Here is a 20,141-nt window from a genome sequence, read left to right on the forward strand (position 1 = left end):
ATATTTTGTTTACAAATAGTGTTCACACCAACAGTTAATCCCAAAGTTTAAGGCAAAAATGCCACACAATCAATAATATAATGGGGGACGACTCTCAGCTAAAACTACACCAAATTTTAGCTCAGTAGCAGTACAGCTGATTGTACAACTGACTGAATCAGTCATTTTTGTGTTTTCAATGTTCAGTTGGCTGTGGCGTTCATCTTGAATCATGTTGTCCACAAAGGTTAATCCATTGTAGATATAAGATAATATGCTAACAGAACTGAGGTCAAGACACCCCCACCCCCCTGCTGCATAGCACCCAGGCCTTTATAAAGAGATGAAGGTCCAATTCAGGTGTTCTTAATTAGTTTGCCTGCTGCACTCCAACCAAGGGATCTGTTTCTGCAACAGCTCAAAACAATCTATTAACCAGCAGGGCCATCACAGTAGATACACAAAGTTGGAATCTTTTGCTCATACTCTAACCTCTTCAAACACCCTACTGACACTTTTTGTGAATATTGATCATTAATCAATCAATCAATCAATCAAATTTTATTTGTATAGCACATTTCAGCAGCAAGGCATTTCAAGGTGCTTTAGATAATTAAAAAACAAAATAAAAACAGCATGTGACAATGAATAAACAGTAAGAAAGAGACAAACATCAAAACCCCGCACTCTAACCCTAATTTAGCCATAAGCAACTCTAAACAGGTGGGTTTTAAGTTGAGATTTAAAGCCACCCAGTGTTTCAGCTGTTTTACAGTTTTCTGGAAGTTTGTTCCAAATTTGTGGTGCATAGAAACTGAAAGCTGCTTCTCCTCGTTTGGTTCTGGTTCTGGGGATATATATGAAAAAAGTTTGAAAATGTGTTATTTCTTCATGTAAAGATGAAAAAAAAATGTGCATAAACATGAATAAAGAAAGAACTATGCTTGAAAAACAGTGTTGCAATTGGTTTTTCTCTTGTGTGTATTTTTATCTTCATGAAAATCCGCATTTGAAATGCGGGTTCTGTGCAGAACTCTTTGTGTCGAGCAGTGTTACGTACGGATAAGATGAAATAAAATGGAAAGCAAAGCGTATTTATTTTGCATCATTTTACCAATAGATGAAAGCCCAGGTCGTCAACATTCCTGGGGATTTTCTTAGAAATGACTGTTTTGAAAATGGAGATATTTGTTTAAAACATTGCAAAAGATTTGTCCAAAATTCCTGCCGTTACGTCGGGATTATGTTTTTGTATCTCACTGAGCCATGATGGTTTTTTTCGACATATGGAACAGAATGGTTTACAACCTCCGGCAATAATGGATCCTAAAAATGTAGTCAGCAAGGGATGAAATTCACTAGAGAACAATGAAATTAGTGTATTTTGAATTTTGCCCCCCGTCACACATTATGGTCCCACTTTCAGAGAACAACCCAGATAAAGTCAATGTCTGCTGAGAACAATAACTTTGTTGGAATCTGTTGTTTGTGTTGTAATTTCTCTTGCTTAAACGTGAATAACATCAGGTAACCAATCGGAAATCAGTTTACACCTTTTCACACCTGTTAAATTAAGCAGCACAGCTGATGATCTCCAAGACATTTTAACATGGACCAGGAACCAAAAACACGACAGACTCCCAAACTTCACAAAAACACTAAATCCAAGCCTTTCATGTCTTACTCTTGTTTTTATTTAGCAGTATTTTATCTGCAGAAATGACTGAGCCAAATTCAACTGATGACAACTTAAAACTTAAATAGTTCCTTAAAGAAATGAACCTACCTTTGGCTGATGAGAAAGACCCATACAAATATCGAAGCAGGTTGACATTTATCAGACCAGAGTCTCCACTACTGAGCTGCTGTCCCTGCGAAACAGAATAAAAGTTACTTTAGACACATTTGTTATTGAATTTAACACAAGAAATGCTAAAGTTTAATTAGCAAAATGTTCAATAAGAAGACTCTGTCTTAAACATCAGTTTTTTTTGATTTGCAGCCTAAAATACGTGGGGTAAATTACAACGTTTAGATACAAAAAAATAAATAGAAGAGCATCAACTCCATCAGCACTAATGAATTATAGTTTTCTACACACTTCCTGTTGTTGCAGAATACAGAAATTTTAGTGCAACTCTGCTGCATCTGACAAAAATAGTTCCTCCAGTCGGTTTCTTGGGCCCCGGCGTGTTAAATTAATAATAACATCCGCGCATCAACTCGCTGTGGTTAAAAGAAAAAAACAACAGCAAGTCAGAGGTTGACAGTATTGACCGGCGGCTATTGGATTTATAATTTACAATCAACACTCACTGACTGTTTTAGTGCAGGACGTTTTTGAAGCACACCCCCACACACACAAACACACAAAACAAGTAGATGTAGAGCAGCAGCAGCAGCAAAAGGAAAAAATAAACTGAATCTGGGTGACAGTATGAGTGATACATCAGCAGAGCCAGCCATCCTAAATCAGCCTGTACAAACAAACCATTGTATGATGAGAAATGACAGTCCTAAAAAAATTTGTGGGGGAGAATTTTAAACCAGATATTTAGGAATATTCTAATATAGATGCAAATATCAGACTGGGGATCTCAATTTGCATAGAGGACACTAAATATACCTCAGCTCCGTCTTGTTCTTTTACACTAAATAGGGAAAAAAAATATGCCCAACATGGCTGCTGTGAACTATTCAAGCTATAACAAACTTTTCGAGCACATATAAACTTTTCTTTTTGGGGCTTAAAGTCCCCAAGAGGCACATTATTTAGAGATAAATGTATCTTAGAAATCAGATCCAGCTTCCACCTGCGGCATTGGGACGATTAATATTTTATGACTCCCATTGTTCGGAAAAAAAAAAAAAAGGGTACAAGAAGCTGGAGCTGGGAAAACGATTAGATTATACCACCGCTCTACAGAAGCGCAGCACAAAACGTGTTGCTGGGAGGGGTTCGTCTTTTTGTTGTTAGTGGGACAATGTCTGCCGCTCGTGTTTCACTGCCTTTCACTGGAATCCCCTGCTTTCTGCAAAAAAAACAAAAAACAAAAACAAAGCCAGCTTCCAAAACAGCTTCAGCTCTTTGTGTCCTGCTCAAAGGTCACTGCAGCACTCTGTTTTGATCTAAAGGGCTCACATTCCTTGAAGGAACACATATTGCCTTTCACGCCAGAGTTTTAAACCAAGATCATTTTACAGCCGTTTTGGTCAGAGCTTGTAAATGACGGTTCGCCGCACCGCCATTCTCTGAGATTCCGTGTCTCGTGTGTGTACATCGGCTTAGTCCTGTCTGAGAGTTTCATTAAAATCTGTCGGCTGGCTAATGAGATATTCTGGTAGCAGACAAAAAGGGTTGTCGCCGACAGTTAGTGCCAACGTTTAGGGCAGCGATGTTGCACAATGTGGACTGCTTGGAGTATGTGATGTGAATTAGTCACAGCTACTACCACACCAAGTTTTAGCTAAACGTATGTAAAACTGGTTTTGTTGCAGCCATTTTTGTTTATTCTAAGCTCAGTGGGCTGTGACAGCCATCTTTACTTAGGCTGACTCCAAAACCTAAGCAGTTGTAGTTGTGTACCCAATGATTACTTTCTCATAGTGTCATTAAAATTTGTCCACAGGTTCACAAGATATTTCACGAAAAGACAGACAGAGTTGACTATAATAGCTAGAGGGAATATTTTCAAAACAAATCTCTTGGGTGTATGGGTTAAGGATGAGCCTCAGCTACTACCATACCAAGTTTTAGCTCAGTATCTATAAAACTGAGTTATATCATAAAAACATTTGCCAAGTTTGCTTAGCAGTGGCGGTCGTCTTGAATTGGATCAACTCCAAAAGGTTGTAGACTTTGAGAGTTTTCTTAAAACCTGTCCAGTGATTCATGAGGTATTTACTAACACATCAGACAAATGGGCAAAAACATTATTGCCCTTTTTGCCCTCAGCATTGATTATGTATTTACTGACTTTGTTGTTTTCTGTCTCCCTATAAGCAAAAAAGAAACGTGGGTAACTAGCTGCCTGGAGTGGCTTTTATCGAGAATATGATCAATTAAAAGCAATCTGCTCCTCAGTTCAGTCCCTTCAAATGATTGTGGCTCAGAGCTCCGAGGAGGTGCTCGGCCCCACCCGCTCCTCCATATGAACACACACAGCCTCTGCTTGCCGGCCTGGGCCTCAGTCACAGTCTGATGGGCAACCCTGAACGCAGCCGCGCAGAAACATCCCGGCTGGCCCCGCTGCTCTAAGAGAGAATCTACACTTTACTCCAACGTGCCGGCGTCTGAGAAGGCTGGAACAGAGGAGGGGCGAGAGGGGAGCTTAAAACAAATAGGGACAGAAACCTGGGCAGCAAGAAAATCTACATGAGAAATGGGTTCCTTACACCTGCAAGCGGCACGAACAGCTGCAGAATGATGACTTTATTGTTGGAAAATGAAATGTCATTGCAGATTTGGGATAAAAACAACTGCTGCCTCAATTATTTTAAAAAAAGGGACGCTTTTCTCCCCCTTTAGAAATGAAGATAATTTCCTTATTTTAGCGCATCGCTGTCTTGGTTGGATTTTTGCTTGAATGCTTACGTGTAAGCATTCATTGGGATACATATTAAATGCTTAATTTGGGATTTAAAAGAGTTACGTTAAAAATGGCACCCTGTCCTCGAGCGACGCACATCACACTCCTGAACACCACAGAACCAAGTCTATTTTATTTGTTGTAGGATTTCAAGTGCGTTCATTTTGACTATCATTTAAGCAAACTGCCAAATGTTTGCTGGTTCCAAGTTGCCAAATTTACAAATGTGTTCGTTTATTTTATGACTCTAAGAGGTTTACATTTTTATCCTGTGGAAAATGATCCTGTTATTGGATTTTGTTTCTCTTTTGTTGGTATTTTTTCATATATTGCACATATTTATATATGCACAGCTAATAAAAACGATTATTACATGTGTGCCAAACTGAAGGGAGCGCAGTATATAGACGCAGTTTTATAAAAACTGGATCTTAAAACACGGAGCATATGTGTCCAATCAGCTGCTGGCAACTGGGGCTGGGATGACCAGAGGTTGGGAGACAGAGGATCAGGGTTTGGCTGGAACATCTGGACTCAGGTTAAACACTTTAGCTGATTGAATAAGAGCACGTTTTGAGTGCTTTGCCTATTAGCGGTCACTGATGTTTAGGGACGACAAGTTCAGGACATGTTATTGTTCTCAGCATCACATAGGTTCCTTTTGAAGCCTGAAGTGACCAAATGGGCAAAAGGGTCCTATTCACTTATGAAATATTTTTCCAAAATGAGCTACACTACTGATATTCTGAGTGGTGGAAAGACTGCCTCTGCTTTCAATGAGAATCTATTGAAGTCAAAAAATCTTATGGAGATCCTGGCTGGTGCTTATCAGCTGCGGTTCACTTTCAGATGAGGTGGCTTTGCATCTCAAGCCCAATATCTATTCCCATCTTCAATGTATACAGTATAGCATGACTGTAGCTTATCTTTTAATATTAAAGATTCCTGACCTAGATCCAGCAGCATGGTGTCCATAAAAAGAAAGGATCTGTCTGACTCAGGTCGAGAATAGATTATGCACTATGCATCAGCAGCACAGTCACAGGACACACTCAAGTATTTGTTTTAATACGTTCTCTATGACCACAGGAACACAATTAGTATAGGGTGGTAAAGTAGGGTTTTGAAACGTCATATCATGCATAATACCAGTATATCATTTTGCATGACGAAAAAGTGTCATATTGCAGTGTCAGTGACGTGATGACACGCCATCCATATGCACAACTTGTTGAGAGCAGGTCCACATCATTTACACTCTGACGCACCAATTGAAAAGCAGAGTTTACACCCGATTAAAATTTGCCGATCAGCCAGAACATACATCAAAAGTCCCACTTGGATCCAGAAATTTGAGTGACGTATGAACAGCCGAGACTATACAGCTGATACAAACAAACACAAAGACCAAAACCTTGTCTGTCGTGTCTCAATGGTGCACTGGACCTGGGTAGTGTATTTCATGTATGCTTTGGCTGATACGCAGTCTGAAACTATGCTTTTCACTTGGTGCTCTTCTTTGTCTCTTATCGTGTATATTATTTTATTAGGTGACATATAAAATATTCTTTTTTTCCATTTTAAATTGCCATTTCAGTATGAATACCATTATAACAAAATTCCTTAAGATATTGTGGCATAATTTTGAGGCTATATTTCTCCTCTCTACTATAGATTTTTTTTTCTCGTTTTCTTCAAAACAGTTGTCATTTTAAACGGTCAAAGAAAATACAAATGACTTTATAAATGCAAACGAGACAAGACAAGTCGTGCCTTGTGTCTGTCTCTAAGTGGTACTACGACTTTCAAATGCTGCAACCTGTCCACCTTTTCTCGCCGTTTCAAAACATTTCCACGTTTCTCCTCCCTGTCTGTCTGATGCTCTTGGCTTCAGACTCACGAGTTGGATGCTAACTGATGTTGACAGATGAGTGTATCTGAAAGTATCTGGAAGAAATCTGGCTTGTTTGTCAATGGTGGTACTACTCACACACACACACAGAGGAAGGAAGGAGTTAAAAGAAGTGATTTATGTCCAGATGATTTACACTCCCACGTGCAAAGTGTTAGATGGACTAATGATTAAATGCATGTCAAACTTGTCCATATTTATGACTAATTATTTTAATCTTTCTTGGTATACAATGTATGTCACTAAGCTATAACATCTTCTCTAGTCAGTTTTACCAAGAAACAGTTCTAAAGCAGAAGGCTGACAGGTTGTAAGATATTTGAGTTAGATCCGTGTCACATTTAAAAGCATCAGTAAGATGGTAAGATTAGCTGTGTTTTTGAGCGACTGTTGTGTCCAATAGGAACAAAACTGTTTGTGAATATGAAACAGATCTTCCCAGATGTGGATGTCCTAACAACCTGTCCTTGAAGTCAGTTCATGAAATGCTCAGGAAAGAAATTAAAAAAGCTTCATCTTAGACTCTTCATACCTCTGTTAGCAATATAAATGTTGATGTTCACATTGAAAAAAAACAACAACAACAAATAAACCTTACATACCACAGGGTGTTTAGACCAAGGTATTCTAGAGACATGAAACCAAAGTGGAGATGTTAAGTCATAATGCAAACCAGATTTAGTCAAAACAAAACAGAACAAATTGGCATAAACACATCCTAACAACTGTTGTTTTGCAGCCACGGGAATGACCGGGGCGCATTTCAGTCACGGAGGCGACCATGAACTCCCCTCTACACCAAAGTTTTCTAGAGTCAGAGATGTGAGGCCATCTGTCTGGTAGTTGGAGCGTGACTGAAACTGGGTTGTACAACAAGGCAATGATCCCAAACACAGAACACAAAAGTTCAACAAAGTTCAGACCTCAACCTGATTGAAATGGTGTGGTGTAAATGTCAATGAACCAAAGAAATGTTTTAAAGCAGAATGGGTCAAAATTCCTCTACAGCAATTTGAGAGGCTGATATGGTCATTTTGAAAATAATTACAGTAAGTTATTCATGAAAGTGGTTCACTAACTGTAGAATCATATAATGTTTTATACAAAGTTTTGTTAAATAAATGATAATATGGTGTGTATTTTGGGTATTTGTTTAACTTAAAGACATAGTAAGGTCTAGATAAATATTTATATCCTGGCAAAAGATTTTGAACCATAATCTACATCACCTATCAGAGCGTGGCTGGGTTGCAACAAATGTTTACCCCCCCCCCCACACACACACACAAATCATGATGCTGCTATGCTCTTTTTACTTACCAAATAGGTTTCTCCCTGTTATTTTCTGCTTTCTATGAGATGCTCTCTTGCACCCTCACCACCCTATCAACATTCTCTCAAAAATATTACCACATACCCCTACAGTTGCACCATTCCGTGGGGCACTTCCTGGCATGACTCTTTTGGACTGCTTCAGGATGCACCTATACACTAGAATATTATGCCAAAGTTAGCATGAGCCCCACTTCATCGATAGGCTGCCACCCAGAACCCCCAGAGGTGTTCTCCATGACTCACTCCAGGGGCCCCTCCTCTTAGTAATTTCTCTGCTTCCGCATAGTTCTACTTTTGGGAAGCACAATATTCAATTTCACTGTTACGCTGATGACACCCAGTTCTATCTCTTTGCTAATAATGCTTCTGTACTTCCTTTTTCCTCTTTACTTCACAGTTTAGGAGACAGTGGAAAGTGGTTTGCTCAAAATTTCTTCAAACTCAACATTAATAAAAATAGAATTTCATCTTGTTGGCTTTAAGACCACCATCTCTAAATCTGCCCTTTTGTCAGGCACCATCAACAATTCCAAATTTCATCTTTCCCCTCATATGTTTGGGTGCCATGCTTGATAATACACTTTCTTTTGAAAAATATATTAAGACACTTCCTTGTTTACTACTTACTTTCATTTGCGCAGCCACTCTTATCCATGCCCTTCCTATTTCACATATTCATTACTGTAATTCTCCTATCTCTATTCTACCACACAAGTCTATCAATAAACTTCTGTTGGTCCAGTTTTCTGCTGCTTGCATTTTCAACAAAACTCCATCGGCTGAACACACCAATCCAATCCTCAAACATTTCCACTGGCTTCCTGTCCAGTATCTCATTCAATTTATCAGATCCTCATACTCACTTTCAAAGCTCTCCATATTTTTGATCCTCCAATATCTCTCTGAAATGTTCAAGCCTTTCACTGAATCTGAACCCTTCAATCTTTTTCATTCCAGCTTTCTATTCCATCTGCCAGCCTATCCGGAATGGGCTTTAGCGCCTTCAGCGATACCTCCCGATTCCAGTATCCATCTAAAAAAAAACTCATCTGTTTAGACTATCCTGTCAAGCATAACTTAAAGTTTTTATTTAGCAAATATATGAACATGTTTTTATAAGCTTATTTTATTAGCATATACATCCAGTCATCCATCCATCCATTTTTTTTACCCACTTCTCCTTTCCAGGTTGCGGGCAGCTGGCGCCTGTCTCTAGCAGTCACTGCATGAGAGACGGGGGACACCCCGGACAGGTCGCAAGTCCATCACAGGACCATATAGAAACAAATGAGACAAACAACCATTCACATTCTCACTCACACTTAGGGACAATTTTAGAGTGACCAATAATCGAACATGCATGTTTTTGGTCTGTGGAAGGAAACCGGAGTACCTGGGGTAAACCCAGGCATGCACAGGGACCTAAGAACTGAAAGAGGGTGTTCTTACTATTACCATGGCAATGGAAGGTAATCATACCATAGATACCACATTTGATGTACTCATTACAGCTAAAGGTTGAGTGTGGATCACTTATGTGTTTCTTAAACTCAGTGCTTGCCAATTGTCTAAACAGTAAAAAATAAAATCAGAGATGTTTTGTACACTGAGGCATGTTGGCACACATTACTTAGAGGCACTGACCTCACTTGACTGATCTGAAGATCAAAAGTTCACTGTTAATGGGAAAAATAGTGATGGGCAGAAAAGGAGGTTTTATTGGGATTCATTTTGGAGAGACAGTAAAAGTTAGAGCCTCAATAGTAAATAAAAAGAACTTTTGTTTCTTCGTCTATTAAACCTTTTCTCAGTTAAACTCCAATTTTTACCCAAGTAAAGTTGCTTTTTCTATAAAAGAAAACAAAAAGGTTGGCATAGAAATCAAGAAAACTTGTTAAATGGCCTCAAAGGTAGAAGAATACAATGGTTCTGAAGTGATAAAGTTTCTGTCATGATTTCCTTTGGTGTGAGAACTGATTCTCTGCAGGCTTCAGGCTGCAAATTATAGAACAGATTCAATACGAGGTATGTCATCATTTGACCTTCTGACCTATTGTCTCCAGCCCAGTCCTCAGACATAATTTATTCATTTATCTTTGACGCACAAACTAATAACAGGCTTATTTCTTCTTTTGTTGAAATTGTCATCTTTCTTTTGGTAAATTACTACTTCTGTTTGCATAATTCTTGTATTCAAGAGTCTCACAAATTACACTGTCAAATATAAAAATAACATTAGGCTGTTTCTTTTTGTGAGCCCGTGCAACAAGATTTAAGTGCAAAGCCTTGAACTGTCAGGGTCTGACCCCCCCATCTCACCTCTGCTACTTTCTAAAATGGACACTGCTGAGACAAAGACGCATTTCATCTTGATGTAACATTGAAAGCTACAGTCTCCTATTAGGGCTTAAAAAGGAGAGACTTTTCTGTCTCAAATCTCTCACATATACACAAAAAACACAAGCAATCGTTGCAAAATGTTCTACAAGCAAAAAGAAAGGGAAAAAAATGGAGAAATAGAAATACCGATTCGGGTCTGTTTCGAAAACAGCACTGAAAAAGATTATTTCAGGTGGACTTAATGCAGATGTGAATGATTTCTTTCCCCAACCTCCAATTTGTAGCACTCAAAAATGCAAACTTAAATCCACTCTAGTGACTCTGACATTGCACAAACACTTTTTTATCCCTCACTATTTAAAAAAAAAGAAAAAAAAGAGTCCCTTTTTTGAAAAATTGTAAGTAGATTAGTTACAATTTAAACTAGCGGTTTGACATTACGTTCCATGTTTTTGCTCATTTTACTGTGTTGTATTCCTTTTATATGCCACTTTACCTCACTTCTGCTTTCATGCTCGACAAAGTTGCAGAAATGCAAGTGCAGACCTTTCTAACCATCTATTTAAGCCTGCATACATACATATATCTGAGTCTGGAGCCCATCCAGGAGTGGTAAATACTTGTGCAGAAGCAGGAGCACTGCAGCGCCGTAAAGATTGGTATTCAGAACGGAAGCTCCTAAAAGTTAAAGCTGCAAATACAGCCCAAACTGTTATATAAATGTAAGTGAAACACATTGTACCAAATCATCTCAGCCCTGTGCAGCAGCAGGTGGGAAAACAGCCAAAAACTGCTCTGCTCATAAAACAATATACTAAATTGTGTATTATTCACTTTATTTTATATTACTTTTTTCTCTGCATGGGAGAGGACATAGTGAAAGCTGTGGAGCCCAGAAAAAAAAGAAACAAAGTAGTAAGTAAAGGACTAGATAGATGGCAGGAATAAAAAGATCTTCAGTTCCCAAAGTAAGCTGTGAAGTTTTAATCTTTCAGCAATTGTTTCCTTTGTGGAAAAGCAAAATGCAGAGCTGCGAATTTTGGGAGATGGCTCACAGTTAAAGTCACACAGTTTTTAAAATTCACAGGATTTATCCCAGATAATGAGGCCCGCACAGACACACCTACTTTACCGTAGTCAGCGTGGCGCACCATCAGCACATCTTCTCGTTCACTGCCAGAATGAGACAGTCTTGTCAGCTCGCAAACGGAGAAATAAACATCCAGCCTTTTGGAGTTGTGTCAGCTGTGCAAACTCCGCCAATTCAAATAGTGGCTGGAGGCTGGAAAAACAAGAGGCCTAGGCGTAAAGGAATGGACAGAAGCAACAATTGGAGAAAAGACAGAAAAATAGGGAGGTTGTGCAGAAAGATGTAGAGGAGGAAGAAGAGGGCTCTGCTGATAGAGATTTCAGGAGAAGCAGTGGACATCTGCATCTTGTTGTTGTCTCTCATGAGTGAGTTTTAGGCAGAAACATTTTCACCTGACAGCTCAGGTGTAGCAGGAGCCCAGGTGTGGCACGAGACTTGTTGCATTCATACAATATGGACGCAAAACCCAACTACACAAAGAACTGCGTGTTTTAATTTGCTACAACAGTACTCAAAGGACGCTTAATTCCCAACACAATGCAAATTCCTCGTCCTGCAAAACCATTTTTAAAAAGTGGATCTCAAGGTTTGTTCGAGTTTGCTGCTGAATGGTGGGGATCTTTCGAGCATCGCGCATCAAAGGCTCTGATTGACAGCCGGGAGGAAAACAAAATCCTTGAGGAGGAATGGCCCGCTTTCTCTCGCTGAACAACACACACACACACATACACACACACATAACCACCAGTGCAGCTGACTTGCCGCCAAAAGAGAAGAAGAGAAGGCTCAATCGACTGTTTTATGAAGCTTATGTTCCTGCTTCAGCGGGACAGATGAGATCAGCCGCCCGAAGCCTGAGAGTGTCATCTCTCTGCAAAAATTGGATAAGCCTAACAGAAAGCCAAGCAAACTGAAGGGGGAGGTCTAATTGGAAATTAAATAACTTGCACACTAGGAAAACAAACAAACAAACAAAGAACAACAAAAAAAATGGCTATCTTAACCAGAAGCAGCAAGAACATTTGTCTTATTAAACTGCCTGTAAAGACGATGAAGGCCAGTAACGTGGTAGCGGAGCTTATTGTGAAAATATATATACTGCACACAGTCAGGGAGACATTCCTCCATTCCTGCTTGTAGGGGCAATACACGAGTAATGCTACGTTCAGTTAACTTTTATAAGTAATAATACAATCAAAAGAAACCTTAGCAACATGTCAAATGGTTTAAAAACTGCACTCTGTGTCTATACTGCTATCAACAAACTCTCAGCATAAAAAACAGAGAATCATAGATCCCATTTAATCAGCCCTCCTAAACAGAAAACCTTCACTTTTAGAAGTACGTAACGCTTCATGTGAATCAGGAACTGGTGGTATATCACTGAGCTGCAACTGTTGGAGACTAGTTGACGACTCAAAATTGTGGTAAAATTGCTATAAAATAAGCAAAATTTCTGTTGCCGTGTCTCTGAATTCTTAGTGTTTGCAAGCAAGAGGCCAGCGCGCTGTGTGGCCGCTTTTAGAATGGCCAGTTTGTGAACATTACAGCCAATTTTTGTGAGCACGGCTTGCAAAACCGCATTCTTGGCTGTGCACATTATTTTGCTGCCCTCCTCCACCCAGGTGCCCACATCATCCCCACCTCAGCTCGCTTCTGCAGCCACTGCCACGGTTACGATTTAATCTGCTGGAGTACGCTTTAAAAATGAAGCTCGGCAGATCTATACTTGATTTTCAATTATTTTTATTTATCATCAGCATGGATTTTAGACTTTAGGTGACTTTAGCTAAGTTTGTATCTCACTTGTTCGTGAGGAAGACTTCTGTATGTCTTCAAAATATCTTGTGACATTCACAGCTTCTCAAATTCCTCTCATGAGTCGCAGAGGCGTGCAGCCCAGTTGCTTAAACTTTGAAGCAACTATTTTTTTTTCTCGAAATAGCTGCAAAGTTGTTATGGGCACCTTTAGCTTGTCTTAGGAGCCCTAGAGCTGTATTTTGACACCTGCACAGGAGGTCTAAAAATCTAGGCTAATGAAAAAAAAGGAATTATTAAAAATCTGGTCCATCTGATTTCAAAACTGCCAATTACTCCAGCAAACGAAATCATAAATGTGGCGGCGTCTGCCGAGGTGGGTATGATGTAGGCGGAGGTAGATCAAAAAATAATCTGCATGGCCAAGAGTACAGTTCTCACCAACTAGTCTTCCAACAGGCACAGCTCAATGAGATACCACCTTAATGGTGTGGCACAAAATCCACTACAACTTTAAGATGCTGACAACGCAGAGGTAAAAAAAAAGAAACATTTGACTGAGTACAGCTGAAATGTTTTGGCTGCCACAGCTAACCAACTTTAGCAAACACAAAAATGGCTATAACCCAGTCATTTGTACAGATACTGAGCTAAAATCTGGTGTGGTAGTAAAGGAAACTCATCCTTATTTCATACTCTAAGCACTAACAGATCGAGTGAGATCTTTGTTTAAAACTTTGCCATGCAAAGCTAAATACTACTATTTATTTTAATTAATGGACTTAAAACGCCACCTACTGTAGAGTCCTAAATCGAGTCACTGGAGCTCAAGATGTGTTTTCTGTGGCAGAGCACATAATTACAAAGTTGCTGTCACTGTTTGTTAAACTCTTTTGCATGAAATGTAATATTTTATGACTTCCAGTGTGCTAAAGCTTTTATTAAACAGCATCATTCCGGAGTAACTGCAGTGATAAGGTTCATTAAGGTCACCATTATCTGCCTCCCATTGCTTGATTTTCATGTCGTACCTGCTTCTAATTTATCTTCAACTCATTTTCTCCAGGATTTTAAACAGATAAGCATAACAAAGGTCTTTCATCTGTGACGAACAGCACAGTAAAGTGGACCCAACCTCTGGAAAAAAGTGCCTCCCTTAATTCAAGCAAGGAGGGGATAAAACAACGTGGGCCACTTAGTTTATGATACAATGTAAAGTAATGGGTACTGACGATTTCAGTCAATTTTCACTGGCAGCAGATAGCTATAATAATGAGCCAGAAAATTAACAGGCAGTGGGGAAAGAGTGGGCACATACAGTAGACTGCGTGTACGCGTCTATCCAATGATTGTGCACGTTTAACATCGCCCGCCAGCCAAAGCCAGGCCTCATTAATGGTGGACCTTGAGTGATAATGTGATATTGTTGGGTTTATTACAGCAGAGTGTCTGCCAAGGCCCGGACTACAGAGAGTTGACTGCACGCCAGGTCTCACTCGGGTTCCGCACGCTCTTCCTCCGCCGCTGCTGCCTGGCAAAAACACACTGAACCCACAAGGGTCTTCCTCCTGATGTGCTGCCCGAAAACACAACAGCTCAAGTAGCTGCCATTTAACCCTGAATGTCTCGGAGTCGGGGACCATCCAGTCGCTGTGTTTTGATTCATTACACTGACTTTTCGTTAGGGCTGAGGTAACAGGTTAAAGTATTTTGACAAAAAGAGAAAAAAGGACAGAAGCGAGATGTCTGAAGTAAGCCTCAATAGAAGACATTAAGCTGTCGGTGACTTTATTACAGACCTATATGGTGCTTCACGTCTTCTCCAACAGGCTGAGAAAATAACAAAAAAAATTGACTCTCAGGGAGGTAACAGCATGCCAGGGGCACTCATGTAAGAACCCACACCTCCTCATTTGGGAACCTGTTATGTGATTCCCTCAATGTGTGTTTGCTACTCTGTTATAGAGAGTGGAGAGAAATGTGGAGACCACAGCTGCCCTCTATGGGTGCAAAAACATACTAGAATCCACATTTGCAGAGAGGCGGCGTTTTTTAATTTCCTCTTCTGCCGCTGCATCATGGCTGGAAGAAGCAGAGCAGTGCTGTTGTTGGACACTAATTAGTCAGCTTATCCTGCCAGCATAGTAGTCATCAAACACAGCTGTAGCTGCAGGGTGAAAAGGAAGATCTCTCTGTGCAGCACAACACATTCTGCTTGCTCGGAATGCCAAGAATCTGAGGTGTGCTTACATAATTGGTTATGCTTGTGCTCTTAAGCTCCGACCCAGCACAACGCATGCTGCTCTGGTGTGCCTCCTTTCGAATTCTGTTGATTTCAGTGCCAAGTTAAATGCAGCACAAAAGGAAAAAGAAGGGCCCGTCTTTGCTTTTTGCTCATTGCCTCTTGCTGAGAACACAACCCATAAATAAAGTGGAAACCCAGAATCAGTCTAAAGCCTGCGTGTACGCCGACTGAGCTTCAAAAAGCCGGCAGAGGCCACAGTTCATATCGCTCAGTCAGCAGGCCTATCCTCTGCTTCGGACAAGCCGCCGGAGATTCGGGAAGCGTGTTGCTCTGTAGGGAAGCGGTGTACGAATCCTCCCAACTGCTCCGAGGTCTTCCACCTCATCATACTCAACATGCTGTGAAGTGTGATCCGGCAAAGATCTGACCAGATGAAAGGAATACATAAAAAACCTCATCCATGGAAACAGTTTTTTTTATGTCAAATAAAGACAAGTTATTGGTCTCAAAGAAAATATGTTTTGTTTTTTGTTTTTCTTCCCCAAGCAGTAATGTTATTGATGTCAGTGGATTTGAAGGCTCTTTGTAAAAACTAAGGGGCCATGTACACTGGAACAATTTTTGTGTAACTGTATAATATTACCAAGTATAAACTGATGGTAAAAAATGAATATTGTTTTGAACTTGTATTTAAAAAAACAACAACACAGTAATCATGCGTTTTTTGACAGAAGTATCTTGTATGACATGTTTTTTGTCCATACCAGAGGGTTTTGGGAGTTAAATAAAGTGGAAAATTTATCACTACTAATATTTTTTTAAAGGTTTTAAAGTGAGAATTATGGCATTGATCAGATGTGAGTATAAATTTACAACATAATTTTGCACGTCTTTTGGAACTAGAGTATGCGAATGATCCAAGCGTTATCTCCAGATGAAAGAACAGACTGCGACAGACATGAAATGTACATTTTCTAAAGTTAAAAAAAACAACAATTTGGGCATAGAAAAGTGTTTAAAATTTCTTATTTCTGAAGAAGTTACATTACTAGAAATATTGCAAACCAGGTCTGCCTGTTCAGACATGTTCAACTATTGAAAATTAGACTGAACACAAGTTTTCCTGTTTTTCTGTATTTTGATTATTAAATGTAAGAATTTGATTTTATTTAAGAAAATAAACACGACAGTTGCCTAAAACTACCAAGGTTTCGTATTAAAGTAAAATTGTTCTGAAAAATTTAAATAACAGAAGTGAAGTTTCAGAGAACTTTATGATTTTCAAGCTGTTAATCTGAATATTGAGCACAAACCAGACGTCAGGCAGCACAACAAGGGTCTGGTCCATGACCTGGCCGTCACCCATAACGAAGACCCACCAGAGGCTGCTAAAAAGCCTGAAGGGGGGGGGGGGCTGTCAAGCGAGAGAAGCAGCGTGAACAGTTTGGTTTGTGAAGGGAGGCTACACCAGTTATTACAACAACTGCTCCATTATGCTGGATTGCAGACCTTTGGCTGCCAGGAAACATTAAACACATTGTGGAAACACTCGCAGTGACACTGAGAGAAAACACACAGTAACCGTAATAATGAATCACTCATTCAAACATTGGCTCGTTTGTTCAGTCGCCTGCCCACACATTCATCTAGTCGCTTGATCCTCACGGAGCTGCTCATTCACAAGCTTGCTTTAGACGTGAAGCTGCTACACATTTCTTTCAGCACACAGGAACATGTTTGTTAAGGTACAATATCTACAGAATCAGTATTAGAATGTGGAGATACAGGACAACCGTGGGAAATTGCATGTGTGAGATGAGCAACTTTAGATAGTAACTCAAAAATCTAATAATAGATACCAGTGGTACGTTTATGCCCTGTTAATAATAAGAAAAAAATTACACTACTTTCAGCTGCTCCCTTTAGAGGACCCCACAGTGGATCATCTGCCTCCGTCTCACTCTATCCCAACATCCTCCTCAGTCACTCCAACCCTCTACACATCCTCCTTCACTACAACCATGAAGCTTCTCTGTGCTCTTAGTCTTCTTCTCCTCTGTGACAGCTCCATGTTCAACATCCTTTGTCCAGCATATCTACAATCCCTCCTTTGCACACATCCAAACCATTTCAGGCTTTGTCTCCAAACCTCTCAACCTGAACTGTCCCTCTGATACACTCATTTCTAATCCTGTTCATTTTGGTCACACCCAACGAAAATCTAAACTTCTTAATCTCTGCCACCTCCAGCTCCTCCTGTCTTTATGTTAGTGGCACCATCTTCAAACCACACATCACAGCAGGCCTCACTACCATCCTGCAAACCTTCCCTTTCACTTTTGCAACCAGCCTTCTGTCACAAATCATCCCTGACACTCATCTACATCCACTCCACCTAAGTGCACACTCTTCTTTACCTCTCTTGTGCACCGCCTGTTGCTTTGGATGGTTGAGCCCAAGTGCTTAGACTCGCCCACTTTTATTACCTCTACTCCTTTGCTTCACTATTACACCTCTCTGCTTCTCAGCCACTCGGATGTATTACGCCTAAACACAGGAGCGGAAGACTGAAGTTGAAGCCACAACGGACAAATGTCTCCTCGTGGCTGGCTGCAGTACAATCTTTCAGTTCTGCCCTTCCATGTAAGCAAATGGGACGTTTACCTGACTAAAAAATGCACTTAAGATATTTTTTTTTCAGGTATTGATTCTTGTTGACTTGCATAGATTTTGTCCTTCTGCTGTATCAGAATCAGAATCATATTTATTGGCTGAGTGTGTAAAGAACACACTTCTTGGTGGTGTCTTTAAGGTAGTATGGAAGTATGTTCTGAGTGTTCAAATATGCAGTTTTTCCCAATACGTTTAGTTTTAATTAGTTATTTGGGGCTTGAAAAAGGTTCCAATATGTCAGCCTGTTAGTGAGTTGGTAGTGTGTGTTGAGGGTACAACCTCTGGCTCCAAAAGTACAAAAAACTAGGCTCTCTTCCACCTGCTCCCTACTTTCACTACCTACTATTTAGATTAAAGCATCTGATTTTTCATGGACATTTTTTTTTACTATTAAATGGCTTATAATATTCTGTCTCGATATATTACTTAAAAAATAAAACTAAATTGTATAAAAATATACCATTTTTACTTTTAAAACCATAATAAATAACTTGTATAATTTACAGTCCATCTTTCTTTGTCATCTTGTTAAAACATTGCTGAAATATATTATATATATTATATTTAAATATACTATTTAAAAGAACATTTTAAAGATAGTTTTGTACATTAAAGCTTTCTTGTACTTTTTCCTCTTGGACATTTAGGGAGTGAGCTGTGACTGTAATATCAAGACAGGGACAATGAAAAACTACAGATCAGGCTTAAGGGGGCTCTGTTCCTAAATGTCAAGGTATGGATTTCAATTTTAGGACACATGTAGGACCATAGTAAGTGCCCACATGATTCCCACAAATCTGAGCTCCACTGTTTCCTTCTCAGCTCAGGCTGTGAATACATTACTGGTTTTAAAACAATGATTGCCGCAACCTCCTCTTCAATACATTCCTTGAAAATGAAATAGAGCAGGGGAAGAGCACATTTTTGAAATACCATGACCACAAATCAACATTGCTTTTTAAATTACTAGCATATTGTCTAAATGTAAACATATTACAGGAAGCATCTTAAATGCAAAAGTCACATTCCAAAGCAGAGAGCACTGGCCTGCCCTGCAATAATTACATCTTGGTGGTATTTTCCTTTCAGAACTATGCAGCTTCTTGTTCCAAGTTCAGCAAAAAAGAAAAACATCCAGAGAACAAACCACTGGTTAAATCAACATCTAAAATAGCTGGTTTGAACGTGTCAAAACCAGCCATCCTGCAATTATTTTATAATTTTTTGACCCATAAATCCTCACATTTTTTTCATATTTCATATCTTTGTGACTCTCAGAAAAATGAAAACTAATTGACATTTTAATCAACCCCCCAACTGCTTAACCGAACTCTCCGAGGCTTCCTCGGCAGTATAAAAATCACCCGCTGCACAGAAGTTAAATCCCATTTTCAACACTTCTCCATTATTTTAATGAAGCCAAAACTCTGTCACAGAAATGACATTTTTAATGTGGGATATATTACCACCATAGCCATGAATCATCTTCAGATACGTGCTTGTAAGAGGTCAGTGTGAATCACCACAGATCTGCATCTCTACATCATTATTTTTAAATTTATGGAAAATGTCATTATTTTTCTCTTAGTTGCAAACTTGTTTGAATTTGTCAATTTGATCAACATGATCAGGAATACATGTTACTAGTTCAAAAAAAATTCTAGGATAAAAACCAGTTACATGTCCACAGCACTCAGTATGTCAATTTACATCCATATGTATCAAACATAAATTCTTGACTCATGACGATCTACAGTGTTGCAAATTTGGCTGTTAAACCTTTTTTTTAAGCTTTTCTACAAAACACACCAAAGTGAGTTCACTTTCTGCAGGCACTCTTTAAATGCAGCTCTTTTCCTCTGCAGTCACAAACCAATGAACATATTAGGGGCAAAGTGGAGTTCAGTGTCTTGCCCAAGGACACTGACACATGAGGGCCCTGGGAATCGACCACAAACCTTCTGATTGGAGGATGAGCTCTCTCCCATCTGAGCCCCACTTGCCTCTTTTTGTGCAGCGTGTTGCTATAAGGAAGCAAGAAATTCAAAAACACGAACGCCTTATACGCATTACCTTCTGGTAGAACAGAGGATCTGTACGATCGCCACAGTTTAAGGGCAGGAACCTTGAGATGTCACCAATTTTCAGTCTCCGACTAGATATATTGTGTAATTTGACCCCAATTTAACAAAATATCATCAAAAAGAATAAAATCAGTGT

The 20,141-nt window shown here is 39.5% G+C and overlaps 1 protein-coding gene across 10 annotated transcripts in view; it reads right to left on the reverse strand.

Moving 5' to 3' along the window:
• Nucleotides 1-20,141, reverse strand: part of arvcfb (ARVCF delta catenin family member b) — a 233,709-nt gene that overhangs the window by 182,696 nt on the left and 30,872 nt on the right. For all 10 annotated transcript variants that reach the window (XM_017414607.3, XM_017414609.3, XM_017414605.3 and 7 more), the window contains one exon: nt 1,766-1,850. The gene's annotated coding sequence lies outside the window, so the exon portion shown is untranslated. The remainder of the gene's footprint in view (nt 1-1,765; nt 1,851-20,141) is intronic.

The sequence above is a fragment of the Kryptolebias marmoratus genome, linkage group LG1, assembly GCF_001649575.2.
Source record: "Kryptolebias marmoratus isolate JLee-2015 linkage group LG1, ASM164957v2, whole genome shotgun sequence".
Lineage (NCBI taxonomy): Eukaryota > Metazoa > Chordata > Actinopteri > Cyprinodontiformes > Rivulidae > Kryptolebias > Kryptolebias marmoratus.